This window comes from Schistocerca serialis, unplaced genomic scaffold (assembly GCF_023864345.2).
Source record: "Schistocerca serialis cubense isolate TAMUIC-IGC-003099 unplaced genomic scaffold, iqSchSeri2.2 HiC_scaffold_1393, whole genome shotgun sequence".
Taxonomy (NCBI): Eukaryota; Metazoa; Arthropoda; class Insecta; order Orthoptera; family Acrididae; genus Schistocerca; species Schistocerca serialis.
The window spans coordinates 26,127,620-26,143,554 of record NW_026047617.1 but is presented as its reverse complement, the minus strand read 5'-3'; positions in this window follow the sequence as shown (position 1 = coordinate 26,143,554).

Below are 15,935 nucleotides of genomic sequence, written 5' to 3'. Positions count from 1 at the left end.
CTAGATTTTCGAATCCGACGCAAAAATGATAGTTAATTGTAACGTTTAGGGCCTCCTAATGGAGATGGAACACTCAAATTGCGTCGAGATTCAATACATCGGAATCCAGCCGACTTGTCTCCAAGGGTCTAATGCTGCCTCGGGCACCTTATGGTCGTTCTCTTGTAAGTCTAGATTTTCGAATCCGACGCAAAAACGATAGTTAATTGTAACGTTCAGGGCCTCCTAATGCCAATGGAACTCTCAAATTGCGTCGAGATTCAATACATCGTCCATCAGCCGACTTGTCTCCAAGGGTCTATTGCTGCCTCGGGCACCTTATGGTCGTTCTCCTGTGAGTCTAGATTTTCGTATCCGACGCAAAAATGATAGTTAATTGTAACGTTCAGGGCCTTCTAATGACGATGGAGCACTCAAACTGCGTCGAGATTCAATACATCGGCCTCCAGCCGACTTGTCTCCAAGGGGATATCGCTGCTTCGGGCACCACATGGTCCGTCTCCGGTGATTCTACGTTTTCGAATCCTACGCAAAAATGATAGTTAATTGTAACGTTCAGGGCCTTCTAATGACGATGGAACACTCAAATTGCGTCGAGAGTCAATACATCTTCCTCCAGCCAACTTGTCTCCATGGGGATATTACTGCCACTGGCACCTTATGGTCGATCTCTGTTAGTAGATTTTCGAATCCGACGCTAAAATGATAGTTAACTGTAACGTTCAGGGCCTCCTAATGCCGATGGAACACTCAAATTGCGTCGAGATTCAATACATCGGCCTCCAGCTGACTTGTCTCCAAGGGTCTGTTGCTGCCTCGGGCACCTTATGGTGGTTCTCCTGTGAGTTTAGATTATCGAATCCGACGCAAAAATGATAGTTAATAGTAACGTTTAGGGCCTCCTAATGACGATGGAACACTCAAATTGCGTCGAGATTCAATACATCGGCCTCTAGCCGACTTGTCTCCAAGGGTCTGTTGCTGCCTCGGGCACATTATGGTCGTTCTCCTGTGAGTTTAGATTTTCGAATCCGACGCGAAACTGATAGGTAATTGTAAGGTTCAGGGCCTCCTAATGACGATGGAACACTCAAATTGCGACAAGAATCAATACATCGGTTTCCAGCCGACTTGTCTCCAAGGGTCTATTGCTGCCTCGAGCACCGAATGAACTTCTCCTGTGAGTAGATTTTCGAATCCGACCAAAAAATGATAGTTAGTTGTAACGTTCAGGGACTCCTAAAGACGGTGAAACACTCAAATTGCGTCGAGAGTCAATACATCGACCTACAGTCGACTTGTATCCAAGGGGATATTGTAGTCTCGTGCACCACATGATCCTTCTCCTGTTAGTAGATTTTCGAATCCGACGCTAAAATGATAGTTAACTGTAACGTTCAGGGCCTCCTAATGCCGATTGAACCCTCAAATTGCGTCGAGATTCAATTCATCGGCGTCCAGCCGACTTGTCTCCAAGGGTCTATTGCTGCCTCGGGCACCTTATGGTCGTTCTCCTGTGAGTCTAGATTTTCGAATCCGACGCAAAAATGATAGTTAATTGTAACGTTCAGGGCCTTGTACTGACGATGGAACACTCAAATTGCGTCGATATTCAATACATCGGCCTCCAGTCGATTTGTCTCCAAGGGGTATATTGCTGTCTCGAGCAACGTATGAACTTCTCCTGTGATTAGATTTTCGAATCCGACGCTAAAATGATAGTTAATTGTAACGTTAAGGGCCTCCTAATGACGATGGAACACTCAAATTGCGTCGCGATCCAATCCATCGACCTCCAGCTAACTTGTCTCCAAGGGTCTATTGCTGCATCGTGCACCTTATGGTCGTTCTCCTGTGATTCTAGATTATCGAATCCGACGCAAAAATGATAGTTAATTGTAACGTTTAAGGCCTTGTAATTACGATGGGACACTCAAATTGCGTCGAAATTCAATACATCGTCCTCCAGCCGACTTGTCTCCAAGGGTCTAATGCTGCCTCGGGCACCAAATGGTCGTTCTTCTGTGAGTTTAGATTTTTGAATCCGACGCAAAAATGATAGTTAATTGTAATATTCAGGGCCTCCTAATGACAATGGAACACTCAAATTGCGTCGAGATTCAATACATCGGCCTCCAGCCGACTTGTCTCCAAGGGTCTGTTGCTGCCTCGGGCACCTTATGTTCGCTCTCATGTGAGTCTAGATTTTCGAATCCGACGCGAAACCAATTGTTAATTGTAACGTTCAGGGCTTCCTAATGACGATGGAACACTCAAATTGCCTCGAGATTCAATACATCGGCATTCAGCCGATTTGTCTCCAAGGATCTATTGCTGCCTCGGGCACCGTATGGTCGTTCTCCTGTGAGTCTAGATTATCGAATCCGACGCAAAAATGATAGTTAATTGTAACGTTTAGGGCCTCCTAATGACGATGGAACACTCAAATAGCGTCGATATTCAATACATCGGCCTCCAGTAGATTTGTCTCGAAGGGGTTTATTGCTGTCTCGAGCACCGTATGAACTTCTCCTGTGAGTAGATTTTCGAATCCGACGCTAAAATGATAGTTAATTGTAACGTTCAGGGCCTCCTAATGACGATGGAACACTCTAATTGCGTCGAGATTCAATACATCGTCCTCCAGCCGACTTGTCTCCAAGGGTCTGTTGCTGCCTCGGGCACCTTATGGTCGTTCTCCTGTGAGTCTACATTTTAGAATCCGACGCAAAAATGATAGTTAATTGTAACGTTCAGGGCCCTGTAATGACGATGGAACACTCAAATTGCGTCGAGATTCAATACATCGGCCTCCAGCCGACTTGTCTCCAAGGGTGTAATGCTGCCTCGGGCACCTTATGGTCGTTCTCCTGTGAGTTTAGATTATTGAATCCGACGCAAAAATGATAGTTAATTGTAATGTTCAGAGCGACCTAATGGCGATGGAACACTCAAATTGCCTCGATATTCAATACATCGGCCTCCAGTCGATTTGTCTCCAAGGGGTATATTGCTGTCTCGAGCACCGTATGAACTTCTCCTGTGAGTAGATTTTCGATTCCGACGCAAAACCGATAGTTAATTGTAAGGTTTAGGGCCTCCTAATGACGATGGAACACTCAAATTGCGTCGAGATTCGATACATCGGCCTCCAGCCGACTTGTATCCAAGGGGATATTGCAGTCTCGTGCACCATATGATCCTTCTCCTGTTAGTAGATTTTCGAATCCGACGCTAAAATGATAGTTAACTGTAACGTTCAGGGCCTCCTAATGCCGATGGGCACTCAAATTGCGTCGAGATTCAATACATCGGCCTCCAGCCGACTTGTCTCCAAGGGTTTGTTGCTGCCTCGGGCACCTTATGGTCGTTCTCCTGTGAGTTTAAATTATCGAATCCGACGCAAAAATGATAGTTAATTGTAACGTTTAGGGTCTCCTAATGGCGATGGGACACTCAAATTGCGTTGAGATTCAATACAACGTCTGCAGTCGACTTGTCTCCATGGGAATATTACTGCCTCCGGCCTCTTATGTTCGCTCTCATGTGAGTCTAGATTTTCGAATCCGACGCGAAACTGATTGTTAATTGTAACGTTCAGGGCTTCCTAATGACGATGGAACACTCAAAGTGGGTCGAGATTCAATACATCGGCCTCCAGACGACTTGTCTCCAAGGGTCTATTGCTGCCTCGGGCTCCATGTGGTCCGTCTCCTGTGAGTCTAGATTTTCGAATCCGACGCGAAACTGATAGTTAATTGTAAGGTTCAGGGCCTCCTAATGACGATGGAAGACTCAAAGTGGGTCGAGATTCAATACATCGGCCTCCAGACGACTTGTCTCCAAGGGTCTATTGCTGCCTCGGGCACCTTATGGTCGTTCTCCTGTGAGTCTAGATTTTCGAATCCGACGCAAAAATGATAGTTAAGTGTAACGTTCAGGGCCTTGTAATGACGATGGAACACTCAAATTGCGTCGAGATTCAATACATCGGCCTCCAGCCGACTTGTCTCCAAGGGTCTATTGCTGCCTCGGGCACCTTATGGTCGTTCTCCTGTGAGTCTAGATTTTCGAATCCGACTCAAAAATGATAGTGAATTGTAACGTTCAGGGCCTCCTAATGACGATGGAACACTCAAATTGCGTCAAGAATCAATACATCGGTTTCCAGCCGACTTGTCTCCAAGGGTCTATTGCTGCCTCGTGCACCTTATGGTTGTTCTCCTGTGAGTCTAGATTTTCGAATCCGACGCAAAAATGATAGTTAATTGTAACGTTCAGGGCCTTGTAATGACGATGGAACACTCAAATTGCGTCGAGATTCAATACATCGGCCTCCAGCCGACTTGTCTCCAAGGGTCTAATGCTGCCTCGGGCACCTTATGGTCGTTCTCCTGTGAGTTTAGATTACCGAATCCGACGCAAAAATGATAGTTAATTGTAACGTTCAGGGCCTCCTAATGCCGATGGGACACTCAAATTGCGTCGAGATTCAATACATCGTCCTCCAGCCGACTTGTCTCCAAGGGTCAATAGCTGCCTCGGGCACCGTATGGTCCTTCCCCTGTGAGTCAACATTTTAGAATCCGACGCAAAACTGATAGTTAAATGTAATGCTCAGGGCCTCTTAATGACGATGGAACACTCAAATTGCGTCGAGAGTCAATACATCTTCCTCCAGCCGACTTGTCTCCAAGGGTCTATTGCTGCTTCGGCCACCTTATGGTCGTTCTAATGTGAGTCTAGATTTTCGAACTCTACGCGAAACTGATAGTTAATTGCAACATTCAGGGCCTCCTAATGACGATGGAACACTGAAATTGCGTCGAGATTCAATACATCGGCCTCCAGCCGACTTGTCTCGAAGGGGATATTGCTGTCTCGGGCACAATATGATCCTTCTCCTGTGAGTCTAGATTTTCGAATCCGACGCTAAAATGATAGTTAATTGTAACGTTCAGGGCCTTGTAATGACGATGGAACACTCAAATTGCGTCGAGATTCAATACATCGGCCTCCAGCCGACTTGTCTCCATGGGTCTGTTGCTGCCTCGGGCACCTTATGGTCGTTCTCCTGTGAGTTGAGATTATCGAATCCGACGCAAAAATGATAGTTAATTGTAACGTTTAGGGCCTCCTAATTACGATGGAACACTCTAATTGCGTCGAGATTCAATACATCGGCCTCCAGCCGACTTGTCTCCAAGGGGATATTGCTGCCTCGGGCACCTTATGATCCTTCTCCTGTGAGTCTAGATTTTCGAATCCGACGCAAAAATGATAGTGAATTGTAACGTGCAGCAACTCCTAATGACGAAAGAAGACTCAAATTGCGTCGAGATTCAATACATCGTCCTCCAGCCGACTTGTCTCCAAGGGTCTATTGCTGCCAAGGGCAACTTATGGTCGTTCTCCTGTGAGTCTAGATTTTCGAATCCGACGCAAAAATGATAGTTAATTGTAACGTTCAGGGCCTCCTAATGACGAGGGAACTCTCAAATTGCGTCGAGGTTCAATACATCGTCCTCCAGGCGACTTGTCTCCAAGGGTCTATTGCTGCCTCGGGCACCGTATGGTCGTTCTCCTGTGAGTCTAGATTTTAGAATCCGACGCAAAACTGATAGTTAAATGTAATGCTCAGGGCCTCTTAATGACGATGGAACACTCAAATTGCGTCGAGAGGCAATACATCTTCCTCCAGCCGACTTGTCTCCAAGGGGATAATGCTGTCCCGGGCACCATATGATCCTTCTCCTGTGAGTCCAGATTTTCGAATCCGACGCAAGACTGATAGTTAATTGTAACGTTCAGGGTCTCCTAATGACGAGGGAACTCTCAAATTGCGTCGAGATTCAATACATCGTCCTCCAGCCGACTTGTCTCCAAGGGTCTATTGCTGCCTCGGGCACCTTATGGTCGTTCTCCTGTGAGTCTAGATTATCGAATCCGACGCAAAAATGACAGTTAATTGTAACGTTCAGGGCCTCCTAATGCCGATGGAACACTCAAATTGCGTCGAGATTTAATACATCGGCCTCCAGCCGACTTCTCTCCGTGGGGATATTACTGCCTTCGGCCTCTTTTCTTCGCTCTCATGTTAGTCTAGATTTTCGAACCCGACGCGAAACTGATTGTTAATTGTAACGTTCAGGGCTTCCTAATGACGATGGAACACTCAATTTGCCTCGAGATTCAATACATCGGCATTCAGCCGATTTGTCTCCAAGGGTCTATTGCTACCTCGGGCACCGTATGGTCGTTCCCCTGTGAGTCAACATTTTAGAATCCGACGCATAACTAATAGTTAAATGTAATGCTCAGGGCCTCTTAATGACGATGGAGCACTCAAATTGCGTCGAGAGTCAATACATCTTCCTTTAGTCGACTTGTCTAAAAGGGGATATTGCTGCCTCGGGCTCCATGTGGTCCGTCTCCTGTGAGTCTAGATTTTCGAATCCGACGCGAAACTGATAGTTAATTGTAAGGTTTAGGGCCCTGTAATGACGATGGAACACTCAAATTGCGTCGAGATTCAAGACATCGGCCTCCAGCCGACTTGTCTCCAAGGGTCTGTTGCTGCCTCGGGCACCTTATGGTCGTTCTCCTGTGAGTTTAGATTATCGAATCCGACGCAAAAATGATAGTTAATTGTAACGTTTAGGGCCTCCTAATGACGATGGAATACTCAAATTGCGTCGAGATTCAATACATCGTCCCCCAGCCGACTTGTCTCCAAGGGTCTAATGCTGCCTCGGGCACCTTATGGTCGTTCTCTTGTAAGTCTAGATCTTCGAATCCGACGCAAAAATGATAGTTAATTGTAACGTTCAGGGCCTCTTAATGACGATGGATCTCTCAAATTGCGTCGAGATTCAATACATCGTCCTCCAGCCGACTTGTCTCCAAGGGGATATTGCTGCCTCGGGCACCAAATGGTCCGTCTGCTGTGAGTCTAGATTTTCGAATCCGACGAAAAACTGATAGCTAATAGTAACATTCAGGGCCTCCTAATGACGATGGAACACTCAAATTGCGTCGCGATCCAATACATCGTCCTCCAGCCGACTTGTCTCCAAGGGTCTATTGTTGCCTCGGGCACCTTATGGTCGTTCTCCTGTGAGTCTGGATTTTCGAATCCGACGCGAAACTGTTAGTTAATTGTATTGTTCAGGGACTCCTAATGACGATGGAACACTCAAATTGCGTCGAGATTCAATACATCGGCCTTCAGCGGACTTGTCTCCAAGAGTCTATTGTTGCCTCGGGCACCTTATGGTCGTTCTCCTGTGAGTCTGGATTTTCGAATCCGACGCGAAACTGTTAGTTAATTGTATTGTTCAGGGACTCCTAATGACGATGGAACACTCAAATTGCGTCGAGATTCAATACATCGGCCTTCAGCGGACTTGTCTCCAAGGGTCTATTGCTGCCTCGAGCACCTTATGGTCGTTCTCCTGTGAGTCTAGATTTTCGAATCCGACGCAAAAATGATAGTTAATTGTAACGTTCAGGGCCTCCTAATGACGATGGAACACTCAAATTACGTCGAGATTCAATACATCGGCCTCCAGCGGACTTGTCTCCAAGGGGATATTGCTGTCTCGGGCACCAAATGATCCTTCTCCTGTGTGTCTAGATTTTCGAATCCGACGGAAAAATGATAGTGAATAGCAACGTTCAGCGCCTCCTGATGACGATAGAACTCTCAAATTGCGTCGAGATTCAATACATCGTCCTCCAGCTGATTTGTCTCCAAGGGGATATTGCTGCCTCGGGCTCCTTATCGTCCGTCTAATGTGAGTCAAGATTTTTGAATCCGACGCGAAATGACGTTGGAGCACTCAAATTGCGTCGCGATTCAATACATCGTCCTCCAGCGGACTGGTCTCCAAGGGTAAATAGCTGCCACGGGCACCTTCTGATCGTTCTGCTGTGAGTCTAGATTTTCGAACCCAACGCAAAACTGATTTTTAATTGTAACGTTCAGGGCCACCTGATGACGATGGAACACTCAAATTGACTCGAGATTCAATTCATCGACCTCCAGCCGACTTGTCTCCAAGGGTCTATTGCTGCTTCGGGCACCTTATGGTCGTTCTCCTGTTAGTAGATTTTCGAATCCGACGCTAAAATGATAGTTAATTGTAGCGTTCAGGGCCACCTAATGCCGATGGAACACTCAAATAGCGTCGAGATTCAATACATCGGCCTCCAGCCGACTTGTCTCCAAGGGTCTATTGCTGCCTCGATCACCTTATGGTCGTTCTCCTGTGAGTCTAGATTTTCGAATCCGACGCAAAAATGATAGTTAATTGTAACGTTCAGGGCCTTGTAATGACGATGGAACACTCAAATTGCGTCGAGATTCATTACATCGGCCTCCAGCCGACTTGTCTCCTTGGGTCTGTTGCTGCCTCGGGCACCTTATGGTCGTTCTCCTGTGAGTTTAGATTATCGAATCCGACGCAAAAATGATAGTTAATTGTAACGTTTAGGGCCTCCTAATGACGATGGGACACTCAAATTGCGTCGAGATTCAATACATCGTCCTCCAGCTGACTTGTCTCCAAGGGTCAATAGCTGCCACGGGCACCTTGTGATCGTTCTGCTGTGAGTCTAGATTTTCGAACCCGACGCAAAACTGATTGTTAATTGTAACGTTCAGGGCCACCTAATGACGATGGAACATTCAAATTGAGTCGAGATTCAATACATCGACCTCCAGTCGACTTGTATCCAAGGGGACTTTGCAGTCTCGTGCACCATATGATCCTTCTCCTGTTAGTAGATTTTCGAATCCGACGCTAAAATGATAGTTAAGTGTAACGTTCAGGGCCTCCTAATGCCGATGGAACACTCAAATTGCGTCGAGATCCAATACATCGGCCTCCAGCCGACTTGTCTCCAAGGGTCTATTGCTGCCTCGGGCACCTTATGGTCGTTCTCCTGTGAGTCTAGATTTTCGAATCCTACGCAAAAATGATAGTTAATTGTAACGTTCAGGGCCTCCTATTGGCGATGGAACACTCAAATTGCGTCGAGAGTCAATACATCTTCCTCCAGCCGACTTGTCTCAAAGGGGATATTGCTGCCTCGGGCTCCATGTGGTCCGTCTCCTGTGAGTCTAGATTATCGAATCTGACGCTAAACTGATAGTTAATTGTAAGGTTCAGGGCCTCCTAATGACGATGGAAACTCAAATTGCGTCGAGATTCAATACATCGGCCTCCGGCGGACTTGTCTCCAAGGGGATATTGCTGACTCGAGCACCATATGATCCTTCTCCTGTGAGTCTAGATTTTCGAATCCGACGCAAAAATGATAGTTAATTGTAACGTTTAGGGCCTTGTAATGACGATGGAACACTCAAATTGCGTCGAGTTTCAAGACATCGGCCTCCAGCCGACTTGTCTCCAAGGGTCTGTTGCTGCCTCGGGCACCTTATGGTCGTTCTCCTGTGAGTTTAGATTATCGAATCCGACGCAAAAATGATAGTTAATTGTTACGTTTAGGGCCTCCTAATGACGATGGGACACTCAAATTGCGTCGAGATTCAATACATCGTCCTCCAAATGACTTGTCTCCAAGGGTCAATAGCTGCCACGGCACCTTGTGATCGTTCTGCTGTGAGTCTAGATTTTCGAATCCGACGCAAAAATGATAGTTAATTGTAACGTTTAGGGCCTTGTAATGACGATGGAACACTCAAATTGCGTCGCGATTCAATACATCGTCCTCCAGCGGACTGGTCTCTAAGGGTCAATAGCTGCCACGGGCACCTTGTGATTGTTCTGCTGTGGGTCTAGATTTTCGAACCCGACGCAAAACTGATTGTTAATTGTAACGTTCAGGGCCTCCTAATGCCAATGGAATACTCAAATTGCGTCGAGATTCAATACATCGGCCTCCAGCCGACTTGTCTCCAAGGGTCTATTGCTGCCTCGGGCACCTTATGGTCGTTCTCCTGTGAGTTTAGATTATCGAATCCGACGCAAAAATGATAGTTAATTGTAACGTTCAGGGCCTCCTAATGCCGATGGAACACTCAAATTGCGACGAGATTGAATACATCGGCCTCCAGCCGACTTGCCTCCAAGGGTCCATTGCTGCCTCGGGCACCTTATGGTCGTTCTCCTGTGAGTCTAGATTCTCGAATCCGACGCAAAAATGATTGTTAATTGTAACGTTCAGGGCCTTGTAATGACGATGGACCACTCAAATTGCGTCGAGATTCATTACATCGGCCTCCAGCCGACTTGTCTCCAAGGGTCTGTTGCTGCCTCGGGCACCTTATGGTCGTTCTCCTGTGAGTCTAGATTTTCGAATCCGACGCAAAAATGATAGTTTATTGTAACGTTCAGGGCCTTGTAATTGCGTCGAGATTCAATACATCGGCCTATAGTCGACTTGTCTCCAAGGGTCTATTGCTGCCTCGGGCACCTAATGGTCGTTCTCCTGTGAGTTTAGATTTTCGAATCCGACGCAAAAATGATAGTTAATTGTAACGTTTATGGCCTTGTAATGACGATGGAACACTCAAATTGCGTCGAGATTCAATACATCGTCCTCCACCCGACTTGTCTCCAAGGGTCTATTGCTGCCTCGGGCACCTTATGGTCGTTCTCCTGTGAGTTTAGATTTTCGAATCCGACGCAAAAATGATAGTTAATTGTAACGTTTAGGGCCTTGTAATGACGATGGAACACTCAAATTGCGTCGAGATTCAATACATCGTCCTCCACCCGACTTGTCTCCAAGGGTCTATTGCTGCCTCGGGCACCTTATGGTCGTTCTCCTGTGAGTTTAGATTTTCGAATCCGACGCAAAAATGATAGTTAATTGTAACGTTTAGGGCCTTGTAATAACGATGGAACACTCAAATTGCGTCAAGAATCAATAAATCGGTTTCCAGCCTACTTGTCTCCAAGGGTCTAATGCTGCCTCGGGCACCTTATGGTCGTTCTCCTGTGAGTCTTGATTTTCGAATCCGACGCATAAATGATACTTAATTGTAACGTTCAGGGACTCTCAAAGACGATGGAACACTCAAATGCGTCGAGAGTCAATACATCGACCTCCAGTCGACTTGTATCCAAGGGGATAATGCAGTCTCGTGCACCATTAGATCCTTCTCCTGTTAGTAGATTTTTGAATCCGACGCTAAAATGATAGTTAACTGTAACGTTCAGGGCCTTTTAATGAAGATGGAACACTCAAATTGCGTCAAGAATCAATACATCGTCCTCCACCCGACTTGTCTCCAAGGGGATATTGCTGCCTCGTGCACCATATGATCCTTCTCCTGTTAGTAGATTTTCGAATCCGACGCTAAAATGATAGTTAACTGTAACGTTCAGCTCCTCATAATGCCGATGGAACACTCAAATTGTATCGAGATTCAATACATCGGCCTCCAGCCGACTTGTCTCCAAGGGTCTATTGCTGCCTCGGGCACCTTATGGTCGTTTTCCTGTGAGTCTAGGTTTTTGAATCCGACGCAAAAATGATAGTTAATTGTAGCGTTCACGGCCTTGTAATGACGATGGAACACTCAAATTGCGTCGAGATTCAATACATCGGCCTCCAGCCGACTTGTCTCCAAGGGTCTATTGCTGCCTCGGGCACCCTATGGTCGTTCTCCTGTGAGTCTCGATTTTCGAATCCGACGCAAAAATGATAGATAATTGTAACGTCCAGGGCCTCCTATTGGCGATGGAACACTCAAATTGCGTCGAGATTCAATACATCGGCCTCCAACCGACTTGTCTCCTATGGTCTGTTGCTGCCTCGGGCACCTTATGGTCGTTCTCCAGTGCGTCTAGATTTTCGAATCCGACGCAAAAATGATAGTTAATTGTAGCGTTCACGGCCTTGTAATGACGATGGAACACTCAAATTGCGTCGAGAGTCAATACATCGACCTCCAGTCGACTTGTATCCAAGGGGATATTGCTGCCTCGGGCACCTTATGGTCGTTCTCCTGTTAGTAGATTTTTGAATCCGACACTAAAATGATAGTTAACTGTAGCGTTCAGGGCCTCCTAATGCCGATGGAACACTCAAATTGCGTCGAGATTCAATACATCGGCCTCCAGCCGACTTGTCTCCAAGGGTCTATTGCTGCCTCGGGCACCTTATGGTCGTTCTCCTGTGAGTTTAGATTATCGAATCCGACGCAAAAATGATAGTTAATTGTAACGTTCAGGGCCTCCTAATGCCGATGGAACAGTCAAATTGCGACGAGATTGAATACATCGGCCTCCAGCCGACTTGTCTCCAAGGGTCCATTGCTGCCTCGGGCACCTTATGGTCGTTCTCCTGCGAGTCTAGATTCTCGAATCCGACGCAAAAATGATAGTTAATTGTAACGTTCAAGGCCTTGTAATGACGATGGACCACTCAAAATGCGTCGAGATTCAATACATCGGCCTCCAGCCGACTTGTCTCCAAGGGTCTGTTGCTGCCTCGGGCACCTTATGGTCGTTCTCCTGTGAGTCTAGATTTTCGAATCCGACGCAAAAATGATAGTTAATTGTAACGTTCAGGGACTCCTAAAGACGATGGAACACTCAAATTGCGTCGAGAGTCAATACTTCGACCTCCTGTCGACTTGTATCCAAGGGGATATTGCAGTCTCGTGCACCATATGATCCTTCTCCTGATAGTAGATTTTCGAATCCGACGCTAAAATGATAGTTAATTGTAACGTTTAGGACCTCCTAAAGACGATGGAACACTCAAATTGCGTCGAGATTCAATACATCGTCCTCCAGCCGACTTGTCTCCAAGGGTCTATTGCTGCCTCGGGCACCTTATGGTCGTTCTCCTGTGAGTCTAGGTTTTCGAATCCGACGTAAAAATGATAGTGAATTGTAACGTTCAGGGCCTCCTAATGGCGATGGAACACTCAAATTGCGTCAAGAATCAATACATCGGTTTCCAGCCGACTTGTCTCCAAGGGTCTATTGCTGCCTCGGGCACCTTATGGTCGTTCTCCTGTGAGTCTAGATTTTCTAATCCGACGCATAAATGATAGTTAATTGTACGTTCAGGGACTCCTATAGACGATGGAACACTCAAATTGCGTCGAGAGTCAATACATCGACCTCCAGTCGACTTGTATCCAAGGGGATATTGCAGTTTCGAGCACCATATGATCCTTCTCCTGTTAGTAGATTTTCGAATCCGACGCTAAAATGATAGTTACTTGTAAAGTTTGGGGCCTCCTAAAGACGATGGAACACTCAAATTGCGTCGAGATTCAATACATCGGCCTCCAGCCGACTTGTCTCCAAGGGTCTGTTGCTGCCACGGGCACCTTATGGTCGTTCTCCTGTGAGTTTAGATTATCGAATCCGACGCAAAAATGATAGTTAATTGTAACGTTTAGGGCCTCCTAATGACGATGGGACACTCAAATTGCGTCGAGATTCAATACATCGTCCTCCAGCCGACTTGTCTCCAAGGGTCTAATGCTGCCTCGGGCACCTTATGGTCGTTCTCTTGTAAGTCTAGATTTTCGAATCCGACGCAAAACTCATTGTTAATTGTAACGATCAGGGACTCCTAATGACGATGGAACACTCAAATTGCGTCGATATTCAATTCATCGTCCTCCAGCCGATTTCTCTCCAAGGGGATATTGCTGCCTCGGGCACCAAATGGTCCGTCCGCTGTGAGTCAAGATTTTCGAATCCGACGAGAAACTGATAGTTAATTGTAACATTCAGGGCCTCCTAATGACGATGGAACACTCAAATTTCGTCGAGTGTCAATACATCTTCCTCCAGCCGACTTGTCTACAAGGGGATATTGCTGCCTCGGGCTCCATGTGGTCCGTCTCCTGTGAGTCTAGATTTTCGCATCCGACGCGAACCTGATAGTTAATTGTAAGGTTCAGGGCCTCCTAATGTCGATGGAACACTCAAATTGCGTCGATATTCAATACATCGGCCTCCAGTCGATTTGTCTCCAAGGGGTATATTGCTGTCTCGAGCACAGTATGAACTTCTCCTGTGAGTAGATTTTTGAATCCGACGCTAAAATGATAGTGAATAGTAACGTTTAGGGCCTCCTAATGACGATGGGACACTCAAATTGCGTCGAGATTCAATACATCGTCCTCCAGCCGACTTGTATCCAAGGGGATATTGCAGTCTCGTGCACCCAATGATCCTTCTCCTGTGAGCCTAGATTTTCGAATCCGACGCAGAAATGATAGTTAATTGTAACGTTCAGGGACTTCTAATGACGTTGGAGCACTCAAATTCATCGTCCTCCAGCCGATTTGTCTCCAAGGGGATATTGCCGCCTCGGGCACCAAATGGTCCGTCTGCTGTGAGTCTAGATATTCGAATCCGACGCAAAACTGATAGTTAATTGTAACATTCAGGGCCTCCTAATGACGATGGAACACTCAAATTGCGTCGCGATCCAATACATCGTCCTCCAGCCGACTTGTCTCCAAGGGTCTATTGCTGCCTCGGGCACCTTATGGTCGTTCTCTTGTAAGTCTAGATTTTCGAATACGACGCAAAAATCATAGTTAATTGTAACGTTCAGGGACTCCTAAAGACGATGGAACACTCAAATTGCGTCGAGATTCAATACATCGGCCTCCAGCCGACTTGTCTCCAAGGGGATATTGCAGTCTCGTGCACCATATGATCCTTCTCCTGTTAGTAGATCTTCGAATCCGACGCTAAAATGATAGTTAACTGTAACGTTCAGGGCCTCCTAATGCCGATGGAACACTCAAATTGCGTCGAGATTCAATACATCGGCCTCCAGCCGACTTGTCTCCAAGGGTCTATTGCTGCCTCGGGCACCTTATGGTCGTTCTCCTGTGAGTTTAGATTATCGAATCCGACGCAAAAATGATAGTTAATTGTAACGTTCAGGGCCTCCTAATGCCGATGGAACACTCAAATTGCGTCGAGATTCAATACATCGGCCTCCAGCCGACTTGTCTCCAAGGGTCTATTGCTGCCTCGGGCACCTTATGGTCGTTCTCCTGTGAGTCTAGATTTTCGAATCCGACGCAAAAATGATAGTTAATTGTAACGTTCAGGGCCTTGTAATGACGATGGAACACTCAAATTGCGTCGAGATTCAATACATCGGCCTCCAGCCGACTTGTCTCCGAGGGTCTGTTGCTGCCTCGGGCACCTTATGGTCGTTCTCCTGTGAGTTTAGATTATCGAATCCGACGCAAAAATGATAGTTAATTGTAACGTTCAGGGCCTTCTAATGACGATGGAACACTCAAATTGCGTCGAGATTCAATGCATCGGCCACCAGCCGACTTGTCTCCATGGGGATATCGCTGCCTCGGGCACCTTATGGTCGTTCCCCTGTGAGTCTAGATTTTCGAATCCGACGCAAAAATGATAGTTAATTGTAACGTTCAGGGCCTTGTAATGACGATGGAACACTCAAATTGCGTCGAGATTCAATACATCGGCCTCCAGTCGATTTGTCTCCAAGGGGTATATTGCTGCCTCGAGCACCGTATGAACTTCTCCTGTGAGTAGATTTTCGAATCCGACGCTAAAATGATTGTTAATTGTAACGTTCAGAGCCTCCTAATGACGATGGAACACTCAAATTGCGTCAAGAGTCAATACATTGGTTTCCAGCCGACTTGTCTCCAAGGGTCTATTGCTGCCTCGGGCACCTTATGGTCGTTCTCTTGTAAGTCTAGATTTTCGAATCCAACGCAAAAATGATAGTTAATTGTAACGTTCAGGGCCTCCTAATGACGATGGGACTCTCAAATTGCGTCGAGATTCAATACATCGTCCTCCAGTCGACTTGTCTCCAAGGGTCTGTTGCTGCCTCGGGCACCTTATGGTCGTTCTCCTGTGAGTCTAGATTTTCGAATCCGGCACAAAAATGATAGTTAATTGTAACGTTCAGAGTCTCCTAATGACGAT